This window comes from Eumetopias jubatus, unplaced genomic scaffold (genome assembly GCF_037043125.1).
Source record: "Eumetopias jubatus isolate StellerSeaLion01/CBP00866 unplaced genomic scaffold, mEumJub1_p1.0 scaffold_14, whole genome shotgun sequence".
Classification (NCBI taxonomy): domain Eukaryota; kingdom Metazoa; phylum Chordata; class Mammalia; order Carnivora; family Otariidae; genus Eumetopias; species Eumetopias jubatus.
The window spans coordinates 59103660-59118442 of record NW_028274820.1 but is presented as its reverse complement, the minus strand read 5'-3'; the positions used below and the strand labels follow the sequence as shown (position 1 = coordinate 59118442).

The 14783-nt window shown below is 42.6% G+C and overlaps 1 pseudogene; it reads right to left on the bottom strand.

Annotated features, from left to right (window-relative positions):
• Positions 1-1033: 1033 nt before the first annotated feature.
• On the bottom strand, positions 1034-1190 carry LOC114221265 (U4 spliceosomal RNA; annotated as a pseudogene).
• Between the last annotated feature and the right edge of the window lie 13593 nt (positions 1191-14783).

The window sequence follows — 14783 nt, the reverse complement described above, 5'->3', positions numbered from 1 at the left end:
CAATGCCATGTCCAAGGATGACTTTCTCTTCCACTCACAGGACGGGTAAGTAATGAAAGGCTCAGGCCAAGATTCTGCTGGAAAAACACAGGGCTGTGTCTGGGTTGAGACTCCTGAGGGGCCTTTCATTTTAAAATGTGTTTTTCAATATAAGCTGACTTGTTGAACTGAATTCAAATTTTAAGTGGAACTTTGAAATCTTCTGAATAGTTACTGGAACCTTCTTGAGGCTTTATTTCCATTAAGGTCAAGTCTACTCCTAATGTGCTCCTTTTTATGTAGATGTGTATTGTTAAGTCATGAAATAGGAATCCACGAGTTTGGCTTAGTGATTAGCATGTAAAAAGGTGTCACCATAGAAACCTGAATCCGAATCTTGACAGGAACGGTTTGCCTGGGTCAACTCAACATTTTGAGTTTTTGGCACTTGGCCTTCAGAGGTTCTGGGTGAGAAGGTTTTCCTGCCTCACGAGGGTTGTGCTTACTGAAAAGTGTTCCAGCGGGACTAACCTGCTTCGACATGGGGAAAGCCATTTCTCAAGGCCCATGTGAGTATATTGAAGTTGGGACCCCCATTTGTTCAGGGGGAAAAAAATCTCAACAAATATTAATTATATTTTTTATGCAATTGTAAAATTCAGATGTCTTGAGAGGAAAAGGCGTAGCAGGAAGAAAGTAATAGAACTTTTTTTTTTTAAGATTTTATTCTTAAGTAATCCCTACACTGAACGTGGGACTTGAACTCACAATCCTGAGATCAAGAGTTGCATGCTCCACTGACTGAGCCAGCCAGGCACTGAATAATAGAACTTCTGATTATACATTCCAAATATTTTATTACTTTTTTAAATTTAAAAAATTTTAAAAATATTTATTTATTTATTTCTTTTAGGTGGGGAGGAGCAGAGGGAGAGGGAGAGAAAATCTCCAGCAGACTCCATGCTGAGTGCGGAGCCCAACTCGGGGATCAATCTCGCGACTCCGAGATCAGGGCTTGAGCCGAAACCAAGAGTTGGAGGCTTAACCGACTCTGCCACCCAGGTGCTTTGCGAATATTTTATATGAAAAATTACTTTCACCATAAGGCTAAAGTCTTTCTCAGCATCTTTTCTATCATAAGGACTTCCAATTAGCAATAATCGCACCTCGGATAAACCTCACTGGCTACGATGCTGCCACTGCGCAAAGCTATCATAAGGACTTCCAAACCAGGGTGTTCCATGTCTACTCAATATGGGCTTGTTTAATTATTAACAAAAGGTATCCATTCAGAAACTTTTACTTTAAGCACCCAGAATTTAAAATTTTATCCTTGAGGGGTGCATGGGTGGCTCAGTCAGTTAAGCATCCGACTCTTGATTTCAGCTCAGGTCATGACCTCGGAGTCGTGAGACTGAGCCCCATATCTGGCTCTGCGCTGGCATGGAGCCTGTTTAAGATTCTCTTTCCCTCTCCTTCTGCTCCCCCCTCCCCCGCAAATAATAAAAATAAAATAAAATTTTATCCTTGAGATGTGTCTACTTTCCCAGGTTACTTCTGCCTATTTTAAGCAAAATTTGTCAATGAGTAGGATCTACAGTAAGGGTTAAAGCTGGGGGTAGCATATTCTTTAGGATAAGCTTGGTTTTATAAGATTTTACTAGAGGGGTGCCTGGGTGGCTTGGGTCAGTTAATTGTGTGCCTTCAGCTCAGGTCATGGTCAGTCTCAGGTTCTCCGCTCCGCGGGGAGCCTGCTTCTCCCTCTCCCTCTGTCTGCCGCTCCCCCTGCTTGTGCTCTCCACCCTCCTCCCCTGTCAAATGGATAAATAACATCTTGAAAAAAAAGAAAAAAAAAGATTTACTAGAAATGGGTACATGAGACTTGAATGCTGATTTTTTTAGGAGATATAGAAACGATCTCATTATGTTTCTCCATTTAAAAATTAAGGAGGAAGGGAATTCTTTGATTTTTAGACAAATGTGTTTTGGGATCTCGGGGGACAAGTTGAGAAAGGTTTTCTTTAATTGGATCTGAAATGTAGTGGCTGAGACCAGAGAGCGTGTTATTCATTTAAGAAAAACAGAGACATCTGCTGGTGGATTGGCAGACTTACTTTTCCAGATGCTCCGAAGGCCCCTGAAGGGGTAATATTTGCAAGACAGGGACAAATCTTTTACAATTTATGTTGTCTCCTTTCTAAAAGAGCTGTTGTGTAATCATGGAATAAGACTGTTCAGGAAAAGGCAATCAAACTTACATATACAGTTTACTGAGTTGTGTTGATTTGGTAAGACTTTCTCTTGAGTACATCTGGTTCAGAAGGCCAGAATGCTTTCAGAAAAGGCATATTTCTGTCTGACTCCTTTTAGTCCGAAGTCTGCAGTGAAAGGCTCTAAGGGCAGCAGATTTGTGAGAAGGGGGTCACTCATTCCTCATCTAGCCGACAGAACATCCTGACGTGTGCAGCTTCTGGAATGGGAAGTGTTTGGCTGGGGTCTAACCAATGTCTACTGGCTTGTTTCTTGACTCTCAGTGTGTTATCTTTCAGAAGCATTACCTACTACTAGGATTGCTATGTGGATTAAATAGGATTTGGGGATGCAAAGGTCAAGCACAGTTGAGAAAGGCTCCCAGGACCCTCATAGCCACAGTCACCATGTTTAAGCTGGGCAGGAACTTCCAAGTTTAGAAATTAGCTCCGTTCTTCATCTAGTATTTTCATCTCCCTGCACAAACACACGGTCACCTCAGACTCAACCAACCCCGAACAGAATTCATCACCTCCAACTGCCTCCCATTCACAGGAGCCATTCTGGATAAGAAGTTGAGACATCGGGGCGCCTGGGTGGCTCAGTCGTTTAAGCGTCTGCCTTCGGCTCAGGTCATGATCCCAGGGTCCTGGGATCGAGCCCCACATCGGGCTCCCTGCTCAGCGGGAAGCCTGCTTCTCCCTCCCCCACTCCCCCTGCTTGTGTCCCCTCTCTCACTGTGTCTCTCTCTCTGTCAAATAAACAAATAAATAAACCTTAAAAAAGAAAAAACAAAGAAGTTGAGGCATGTGGTTTGTTGCCAGAGCCTGTTCATGTCACTAAGACCATAGGCTCTGGAGTCAAGGCCTCAGTTTTCTCTTCTTTAGAATGGGGACAGTAACACCCCTCCTAGGGTTGCTGGGCTCTTAGCCCAGGGCCCAGCCAACAGGAGGACTCGGCATGACTACTTATTTTTTAATAATATGTCTTTCAGCTGGTTCTTTTCTTCTTCCTGTCTACTGCCTCTGGGCCTGGATTAACGCCGCCACCGCCATATTGGTCTCTGGGCCTTTAAGCTGCAGCCCGATCCTGTTCTTCTCACAGGCTGTTGCTAAGCTAATATCCTTTATATTTAGTTCTTTTGGGGCTATTTCCTAAAAAAGAACAAGAACAGGCTTAAGTAAGCAGCCAACTCCTTCGCCTGGGTCTAAGTCCTTTATAACCTGACTCCATATTATTCAAACTGACTTCTCACTAATCCCTGACGCACAGTCTCTATTCCAGGCAGGAAGGCCCCCCGAGCATGCCCTCTCCATTCTGACTCCCAGGCCCTGGTTTTACCCTGTTTCCTTGATTCCTTATGCCTCTCTCTCCCACCTCCCGGTCTTGCCTGGATTTTATTTTTTTTAAGATTTTATTTTAGGGCGCCTGGGTGGCTCAGGTGGTTAAGCGTCTCTCTCTGTCTCTCTCTCAAATAAATAAATAGATTTTATCTTATTTATTTGAAAGAGAGAGTGCACGAGCAGAGGGAGGGGTGGAGGGAGAGGGAGAAGCAGACTCCCCACTGAGCAGGGAGCCCATTGCAGGGCTCGATCCCAGGACCCTGAGATCATGACCTGAGCCAAAAGCAGACACTTAACGGACTGAGCCACCCAGGCGCCCTTTGCCTGGATTTTAAGATGCAGCTAAAGTCCTACCTCCACCATGAACTTTTCTCCGGTTCTATGGCCTATAATGGTTTTTCTTATAGGGCTAACTCCTATTGACCAAATGATTCTAAGTTCCTATTGCATGGGTGAATCCCATCCAGCAACTATTAGTTAGAATTTACTTGTTCTCAAATTTTTCTTATAAGTTCTGTGTAGTAAGGGCCTGTGTTAATGTACCTTTTGGGGCTTCAGCTTCTGGCTCTATAAAATGCTGATCGTGGCATTTTATCCTGCTCCAAAAGGATAGTGGTAAAAGTTAAATCAGTCAATGGATACAAAGCAAGCGCCTAGCACCTAGAAAGTGTTCAATAAGTGTTAGCTCTTATTATTGTTCTGGGCACATAAGTAAGGGGTTGATAACAGCTTGTTTGATCATCAGCCATGTGTCATAGAGAAGCTACCAGGCACTACTAGGCTTGAGCTCTTCACAGCCATCTGACTCAATACTGTGTATCTCTTAAACAAGACATTAACTCATTTGACAAATATTTGTTGAGTGCCTACCAGGTACACTATAATGTCAGTTCTGGCCTGAACTTAATTTTTACCTATGTGGCCAGCCAGCCATTCACATCCGGAATAAGCAGATAAGTTAAATATACTCATCAAGGAAGCTTCGAATTCAAATCTTAGTTCCAACCATTTGGCCCTGAGCCAATAACCTTTAGTTCCTCTACTGTATAATGAACTCTAAAGTCTGTTTCTCTATTTCACTATCTGTCAAAAGAACGAACTATGGTTTAAATCACAGATCAGGAAAAAAACAATCACACATCAGGCAGATATTGGTCTTCTCTCTCTTCTCTTGTTCACATCAGACCTGGATGTGTGATCTCCTTGTCTGATCTGACACTTCACGGGCTTGTTCTGTGACTGTGAGTTATTCTACCTGCTACTATTTAGAAAGGGCCTCCAACCCTCCAAGGAACTCCCCGACCTCATTCATATCATTACCCTCTTTAAATTTTCGATGAATGAAGGAGATTCGATCTTGTTCCCCAAATGTTATAGGAAAAGAAGGGAAGCCCATACCCTTACCCCTTTGTCATCTTCCTCTTCCTAGTCCCCTATTTTCTGCCCTTTCTTAATTAAATTACATACATGCACATACACACACATCTACACACAGTTCATTTATATACTCCTGAGCACAAGGCCTTAAGATCTATTTTTTTAAAAAACTATCAGTGCCTATCACCCTCCTAGTCCTGTACACTTGCTCAATTCTGCTTGCCAACAGATGGAAACTGACCTGTCATCATGGAAATGGAATTCTTTGCTTTTCTAGTGGTTTCCACATGTGGGTGGGCTGTGAACTCTACCCCGACTCTGACTCAGAATTTCTGGAGGTAGGGCTTGGGAACCTGGATGTTTGACAAGCATCCAGGTAATTTCCCTGCGCACTAACGTTGTGTGCTGAGCCTGGCCCGTGTGTCCAATTCACGTCAATGCACACCAGCTAGACAAACCCTATTTACCATCGGTTCAGGGCCATAGCTTCACCAAAAGGGGCAAATCGATGCCATTCGGCTCTGGCTTGTTGGATGGCCCAAATTACCAGTGCCGACTTGTTAGAGGCCGACTCCCTGTGACTCAGTCCTGGAGCATGGTGTTCCCACACACCCCCTCAGTGGTTTTTGTCACCAGTGGGGTCTTCACCTTCTATTCTCGGCCTTTGTAATGCACGGCTTTCCTAATGAGGTTGAAGTTCCTTTGGGTATGAGATCTGCACACCTACGCATGGTCCAGTTGCTTGGATTCCTCAGGAATAGGTTTGAATTCCAGGAGGTAGCATATTCTAGAGCAGATTATGGATTTCAAACTGTTTTGGACCATGACTTAGTGTAAAAAATCCATTTTATGCTGAGACTCAGAGTCCATACAAACACACACACGCAAGTATCAATATGCCCAGTGAACAGACAAATCTATCTATATGCCCTTTGGTATTTTCTATTCTATTTCATTAGAAAGATAGTCTTTAGGTACAAAATCCAGGCAGGTCTAGAGTCTCCATCCAGAACCGGGTAGAAGCTGTAGTTTTACCCTTCATCATCTTCAAATGAGTCCAGAGGCCACAGTCTCCCTACACCATCTACAGAGCCCAGAGATGCGGTTTCTTACTTACACTCAAGGAAGCCCACCACACTGCTAGCAAGGCAGGGTGACATTCACATAGGCTTCTGGGGCTTAGATGGGGGATTATTTTTAAAATATGCTGCTCCCTCTCAACACACCTTTGGAATATCTGGTGGCAAGTCTTGGGAACAGTAGTCGAATAGCTTCTCAAATAATTCCCCCCCCTCCTTACCTGTCCTGGGGACAGGGCAGGGCCTAAACCCTCTGAAAAATCACTGTAGTTGGGAGCCACCTTCATATTTTCCAAGTGGACACAAAGTTGAGAATCTTTCCACTGTTAATAGCAAAGTACTTGCAATATATACCACAACCAACAGCATGGGATCACACCATGGCTGAAAAGCAGGTTCCATTTGACCTGGCTACACCTTCTCTGTGGGCCCTCCACACCTGCCTCCCAGCCACCAGCCTCCCCTTTCCTCATGCCATTTCCTTTCCCTTCTGAGCTTCCTCTCTTCCTTTCGGAACGGTTCTCACCTTCCATGATTTCTCCCCCTGAAGCCCACTGGCACTTTCTGTCTGTGCTGGGGAACTCCCTGCTTGCACAACTGATGGCAAGCCTATGCAACTTAACTCCAAATGAATGGAGGGAAAAATTAGGTCTTGCTGTTCTTTGGATTTACTGCCATGTCCTAGAAACAGCAAATGCTCAATGAGGATTTCCCTCTACCAGCCAGACTCTGAGGTCGGCACCCCATGCCTCCCGCATCCCTCCCTCCTCACCGGTAGGCAGAGGCAATGTGGCAAATGGTCATTGGCACAGACTTGGGAGCTGGGCAGTCCGGTTCAAGTCCCAGCTTTACATATACCAACACAGAGAGTTCTCGAAGAAAATATTACTAAGGGTTATGAGGAGGAGAAACAAACTATAGGGCAGTGTGTCTACTCTGCTATACTTGTGAGTGAAAGAACATGTGCACACGTGTTTGTTAATGGCACGGAGTTTCTTTGAGTGAATCCAAAAGAAACTAGCACGAGCAGCTTCCTCTATGGAGGGAGAGAAGAAAGGAGTCTTACTTGCTTATTTTTCACTATACACCTTTTGAACCTAGTTTCTTGTGCATGTATGGCTAAGTCCACAAGTTTAAAAATTCAAAAAATTCCAGTTCTGCTGTTTACTAGTGGTGCGAGTTTTAGAAAGTTGTTTGCTTTTCTGAATCCTCAGTTTTCTCGTCTGTAAAACAGAGCCGGGAAAGCTCACCTGACTGGATTGGGCTGGTTAAATACGATAATTCATACAAAATCCCCAGGAGACTGCTTGGCACATGTACTGTGAGAGTTCACAAAATGGCAGCTATTATTCGTTGCCTGCCCCAGGCACTTAGAATCGGTCCCTTGCTCTCTTATTTTAACTCGAAGGCTAGAAGCATGGAAAATCATGGCCACGGTCTGCCTTTGCCACCTCTGTCGTGGTGTTCGGTGGCTCCTAGAAAGTCAGTGCCCACAGTAGCTCTTGACACTCTTCATTTCATGCCCTCAAGAATTCTTCCATTCCCTTTTTACCCTCAAGCTACTCTGAGCTTTGTTCCTTCCAATGTTTGTTCTCTAACTTAATCCCTCACATATGCCTCAGATGACTAATGAGCATTTTAAAAAACTGGAAATTCTTGAATTAAAGCAAAGAGCTTCTACCCCAAGTTACCTGACTTCCAACTGGTTGCTTTTGCCATGGTGAGAGAGCTCTCCAATCAGAGATGCATTTTAGCTCTTGTTGCTCAAGTCTGCGTAACCTTGTCAGAGGTATTTGTGAGTCAGATCACCTCTCTGTCTTAATTAACTTTTTTTGTTGTTGTTGTTAAAGTGGTTATAAACTGATTCACTTGCTTTACCTGAAGTGATGGGACATAAACAGAAGGTCAAATTTCAAGGGGTTAGAGGTTGGTGCAAAGTGATTTTCAACTCCTGCTGTGCAAGTTTTCTCCTGAAAACTTATGGTAGTGGCAGCCATATTGAAGCGGGTTACTTTCCAGAATCTTGCTCAAGGACATCTTATTCAAGCACAAGAAGTATTCTAACTTGGAATGGAGGGCAAGGAAGTGTAGAAGAATAATATTATGTGCTAGTACTTCATCACATTAAAACACAGTAATGGCCCACCATTTATTGAACGCTTATAATGCACCAGACCCTGGGCTGAGCACTTAGTTTAGTTTTTGCCCTCAATCTACAAGGATTTGTCCCCATTTTACAGACAAGGAAATTAAGTGACCTTCCTGAGAAATTAGTAAGTGCCAGGACATCTACTCTGACCACTGGCCACAGAGCACATGCTCTTAACTACCATCTAGATCAGGGATCCAAAAACCTTCTCTATGAAGGACCACATAATAAATATTTTAGGCTTCGAGAGCGGAAAGCAGTCACAGATAATACGTAAACAAATGAGTGTGGCTGTGTTCCAATAAAACTTTATTTATGAGTAATGAAATTTGAATTTCATGCAATTTTCACATGGCAGGAAGTATTCTTTTGATTTTATCCCCCACCATTACAAGAAGTCAAACCCATTCCTAGCTCACAGGTATAGAATAGGTGGTAGACTCGATTTAGCCTGAGGACCCTAGTTTACCATCTGCTATTTTAGATCACTGAAAACGGGACCAGTTGTGGGAGAATGAAAAATGTCTATAATAGGCTTGCTTAACCTATTCTAGATCCTTCAGGACTTCAACCAGGGCCCAAGTGAAGAGATGGGGAGAAATGTGGCCTCCCTTGTCTGCCTGAATTCTCATGCTTGCAGTTCATTTTGTCACTTTGCACCCGAAGCCACTCTCTCAAGACCCAGAGCCTCCCCGCTCTGCTGGGGTGCTCAGAGACCCTAGTGGGCCCCCTGCTTAGGCCGCCCCCCACCCCCGGCGGTTTTCCTGCCCCCTTGTCCTCTGCCTTCCATTTCCTCAGGGAATCTGGCATAGGCTAAATTGATTTTTAAAAATTTGCCTTAATGCATTTGCCTTTCTGGACAGGGCAGTTGAAAGATAGGACTCTCTGAAGCATTCAGCCGCGGATGATGGGTGAGGTGCATTGGGGATGGGGGAGGGAACGTTTCAAGAAAGAGATTCTTATGACCTTTAAAATCCCACCTAGACAGAGCCATAGGTGAGGCCGGCCCTAATCAGAGAATCCTGGGGCTTCCCAGGCCCCTTGACGAAGTTTGGATGTGGATAAGTGATGGGCTACTGGGGACATCCTGTGAAAACCCTCAGAAGTTCTTTACCAGACAGGCTGAAGTGGCCGAGTTGGTTCTAAACTCACAGTTCTGATTGATTGATGTGATTGACGAGCTGAGGGCCAGATGCAGGAGGCTTGCCTTACTTCCTTGGTCCCTTAGTCAGATTTCCTCCATGGTAACAACCACTCCAGACACCCACCGCTGTGGCCAGACAACCCATGGGAAGATGTTGCATCAGCTCTGTGGTCCTTTCAATTCCATCTGGCAGTTCTCAAGTACCATACGTGGTAGAGGTTGTTGGAAGCCCTGGACAGAGCAGAGGAGCAGAACGCCAGTCTTCTCAAAGAGGAGCACGCTTCCCTGGCTGTTTTGTGTTTCCTGAGCTTTCTTGTGATTGTTCGTACTCCAACCCCCCCAAAAATGAGTTATTGATATCTAATCTTATGTCAACTACAAATATGTTTCTGAGCCTACCAGATTCATCTGCATCTCTTTTAGCCCCTTGTCAACCTCACAAGAATAAATATAGGTCCTTGTCATAAGCCTTTCTGGGAAGGTGGGAGAATACCTTTTATGATGGATCCATCTTAGACCCTATGGCTGTACAAAGCTTTTTCTGTTGCATTCCTGTGGTAATTTCAACTGGGGAAGGAAAATATTCAGCAAGCCCATGTTTAAGGAATAGTAAGATAGGAAGAAATGACTCACCATTATTCTCACAGAGGTAGACTTTCCCAGGGAAATGCCCTTTTTTGTCAAAAGGCTTATTTTTTTCTTCTCAGCTAAGTGTATATGTGCATATATGTGGTGTGTGTATGTGTTTGGAACTGGGAAAACAATGGAATGAACTGTTGATTTTTATTTCCTTAGGTGTTTGTTGTTGTTGTTGTTGTTGTTTTTCTGTTCTCAGATTAGGCAGTTTGTAGGTAGTCTTTATAATCCCAGAAATCTTCTTTTATGGGAAGGAAAAAAAAGTAAAATGAATAGTTAGCCTGGATATTATTTGGTATTCCCACATAGCTTCAGAAAGGAAATATGTATAGTAAATATCTATCTTTGATCCCTTTTACCTCCAGGGTCAAGTTTGGCTTTCAGGTGTGCCCTATAATAACTTTATATTAATACACTGTATTCAAAACCCTCCAATATTTGAACAACATTCCAAAGCAGATAGTGTGTGGGAAGTATGTTTGGCTGTTGTGTCTGTCTCAGAGGTGTGGATTTAGATGGACTGATTAATTCAGAATGTTAAGGCTAGTAATGACGTTTTGGATTCTGGGTTTGGAGCTCTCTATAGAGACTTTTTGCTGCTGAAATTTGGTGGCTCCATTCACTCCATGTAGCTTTTTAAAGACCTGTACTCTTTTGCTACACCCACAGATCGGAATTTCTCTTCTTGTCTGAACAGAGGAAGGGAGCAGTGAATACACAGGCAAGATAGAGCACGTGAGCGGGCAGCCCACTCACACGAATCACTTTCAGACAGCCCAGATTCTAAAAGAATGTCTAAAAGAGGTGTGGGCATTATTTAAATTTGTTTCAATTCAGTCTCCTACATAATCAGTCTAAGGACAACGATGTTGCTATGGTGCTGTCCCTTACACATTTGGGATGATGATCAGAGCTATAACGGTATATGATAACGAATACCATTTATTGAGCATCTATCAGAGACTAAGAAGACATGATAAGACACGTTTTATCTCTTCGGTCTCCACAACAAATCCACAAGGTGGTATTTTCTTCATTTTGCAGATGAGGAAACTGAGGCTTAGACCTAGTGAGTTGCAGAGCCGCATTTTTGCTCAGGACTGGTGACTATAGCGGTCCGCGCTCTTTCCGCTCCATTACCCGGCGCCACCTGATCCCGCTAACACGGCGCATGCGCGAGGCTCGAGGCTCGCAGCGCCGGGGGAGTCTCGGTTCTCCTTTGTCTGCAGCAGGGGCTCTGCGCGTCCTGGTCTGAAGCAGCCCGCCTTTGTTTTCCTGTCTGTTGCATTGTTTGCGACACCTTTACTCACTCCCTGAGTGGTTTCTTCAGAGCACAGTATACGAGATGTTTGGTGTTATCGAAATTTATGTTCACTGTCTTGTGACATGAAATGGTTCATGGGGCTAAGACAAAAAAGCTGGATAACAGAGCAGCGGAATTGCCTGCAAGGACTAACATTTAATAAATTGTTACAGAAACACTTCAAAACGTAGTGAGTTATGTGAGTTGAAAAGAACTAAATACGTGGATCTGAGCAATGTAGAGACTTCTCGGAGGTTGTAACAACAGTGAAGTGATGATAGCACAAATCCCTTGACTCTCTCCTGCCTCTGATTTTTATTTTATAATGCATTCTTTAAGAGCTCATTATTTTTAATAATATCTTACTCTATTGAAAATGATTCTTCTTTTCCTATCATACATGGTTGTCTTTAAATTGCTCTTTTTTTTTTTTTTACCATTTAAGATGCATGTTTTTATTGAAGTTTAAAAAAATTTGTAACCAGACAGAAAGAGTAAAGTAGACAAGAATGTTATAATCTGACTATATAATATCTTCTCATTCTTGGAGGATCACTAAAATATAACAAAGGATTGTTCTCTATGCTAATTATGAGGTTGTCCAGTTAAACCGTTATTTGGTATCTTCAACAGGCTAACCTCTTAACTATTTAGAGTTTCTTCTCAGAAACATTCATATATTATACAGGAAACATTCATAGTTTATTTGGGAAACATTCATATCCATAAGAAAGCAAAGGGGACGGAAACTGAAGAGGAATACTAAAGTCTATGCGAGAGGCGACAAAAGGACTGATTTTTAAAACTGCAAAGCACCACCTAGATCTACCATTTAAATTACTCTTAAAAAGACCTGGGGGGGCGCCTGGGTGGTTCAGTCATTGAACCTCTACCTTCAGCTCAGGCCATGATCTCAGGGTCCTGGGATGGAGCCCCGCATCGGGCTCCCCACTCTGCGGGAAGCCTGCTTCTCCCTCTCCCACTCCCCGTTTGTGTTCCCTCTCTCGCTGTGTCTCTCTCTGTCAAATAAATAAAATCTTAAAAAAAAAAAAGAATTGGGAAGGAGTACTATTTCAGAGAAGAGTTTCCAGAAATCTCTACCATGACACAATTTCTTGTTAATAAACACTGTTGAGGAAGTTGGGGCGACCCCTTCAGAGCGTATAAATTATCCAGAATATTGAATTAGAGTCTGAAACAAAGTGACTAAAATCGAGTTGTGAGAGATGAAGATATGTGAAGAAGGAATTTTGAGTTTGCTTGTTCATTTTATTTTTAAAGATTCATTTAAATGACAAAGCATCTGTATCAGGTTACCTCATTTTGTTTTTGACAATTATTTAAATTTCCTAAATACTCTCATAAAAGCTAGCATCCCAAATACCCTGTTTGAGTCCTTCCTTTCTTCTTTTTCTTTCCCTCCTCTTCCCTCGTCTCCTTTTCTTCCTCCTTGTAATCACAAGGCACCATTCCCTGGTGGGAATGAGACAAGCATTTGAAAAAATATATTAATCTTTTTATTTGCTTAGAGATGTCATTTGAAGTGAAGTTTCCATACTTTTCTTCCTTCATACCAAAAAATAAAATGTTTACCTTGAAGCGAGTCTTGTTGAAGTCTAAAAGACAGAGAGACCTATTTTAGCTATAATGTATTTTTATAGAGACCCTGATAGCAAATGAATTGAGGGAAATGCTAATTGATGCACTGTGGAAATGTAATGTTATTGTCTTGCTGTCAATGTAACCTGAAGTGATATATAGCCACCTCTCCCTGGCATGGGAGATTAATGAAATGACTCTAATTTTGGCAACCCTTGCACATGGAGGGTGGCTAACATAACTCTAAGTTGATTTGCGCAGCGGGCGGAGCCGACTTGAAACAGCGCATCATAGCTCCTAGTCGGTTTGGTGACGTTCGTGGGGCTACCCGGTGCAGGCTGTCCTGAACCTCCTCCCGTCTCTTTCCCTGCCTGTACCAAGATGGCGCCGACTGCAGTCAAACTCACATCCCCTATCAGATGATAGGTCCTTTCAATGACTGTATTTGCTGGTTAATAAACAATTACTTGGTACTTTGATCTACTTTAAAAGAATAAATGCATGCTGTGTTTTGTTAAGATTCAAATGTTTTTTGGCTACAGTTTCACGTCGCCCTCTCAGGGTGCTTTGTTTCTGTGGTAGCTAAGACAATGGGTTCTGGAGGAAGACTGACTGGGGGTTCAAATTCTCCCCTAGCACCACTTCATAGAGGCATTAGAGTGATGACGTGAGGCATGTGTGCGGCAGAACACTGTGCCTAGCACAGACTAAAATTCTTTTTATTCATTTTTTTTTTTAAACAGAACCTCCTCAATGTTGTGGTTCAGTGATTTTCCCTAAACAGCCTATATTAACAGAGACCATCGATCATCAATGGCCACCAACAACACAGAAAGAGACAACCAGACACCATGACGCTTCTGATGGAAGCACATGACACCTCTAATAAAGTGGTCTTGTCAAAAAAATCAAACCTGAATCTAATCAGGGCTCCATCTAACCATCACCTCTCAGAAAATAATAGGGCACAGAGGGCAAAACCCAGAATGTGGGAAACTCTAGGACAAATGACTCTATGTCTTCAATAACCGAATGGCCAGGAAAATTAAAGTGGAGGAGGGGCACCTATAGACTAAAAAAGACTGGAAAGCCATGACAACCAGCTGTAACATGTGGACCTTATTTGGATGATTTGAACAGACTGTAAAAAGAAGCATTTAGGAGACGACTAGGAAAAATGAACACTGTGTGGACGCTTGATGAAATTAAAGAATTATTGTTAATTTTTTAGTGGTGATAATGGTTTTGGATTCGTACTTTTTTTTAAAACTTATTTTTAGAAATGTGTACTTAAATAGTTTAGAAATATGCACTTAAATATTCACTTAAAATTTATGGGTGAAATGATATGATGCCCAAGTATATATGAAACAAGAGTGGCCTGAGGTGGTAATTCTTGAAGCTCCATGATGGGTAGAGATGGGGATATATTATACTGTTCTCTCTACTTTTATGTATGTTGAAATACTCCTTGAGAAGAACTAAAAATGAATCAGAAGAAAGCAAAACAGTAACAATCACCAAAACCAAAAACTCTGCCAAAATCTAGCGGGCATTCAATCTAAAGCAACAAATTCCCAGAGTCCCTTAGCAGCTGATCCTTTCCACCCAAATCATGGTGCCTGTTTCTAGGTCATTGATTACAAGAGGCTTCCTTACTCAGGTGGGTAATTTCTCCCTACATGGTTTATTATCTTTAACTGAATTTGAGAAAATGGCTATTTCAGGTTGGTTTCTGTCACCTGGCTCTGAGGTCAAATACCGCTATCAGGAGTTGACAGTTGCTATTTGGCTCAAAGTACTTGAGGTCATGGTCATTCCATTATCTTTCTAAGACTGCAATTTTTGAACATGCCTTTACTGGATATCAGGTGCTCAGTTGGTCATTTTTTTTAATAGATGACATCAATATCAAGTGGCATAT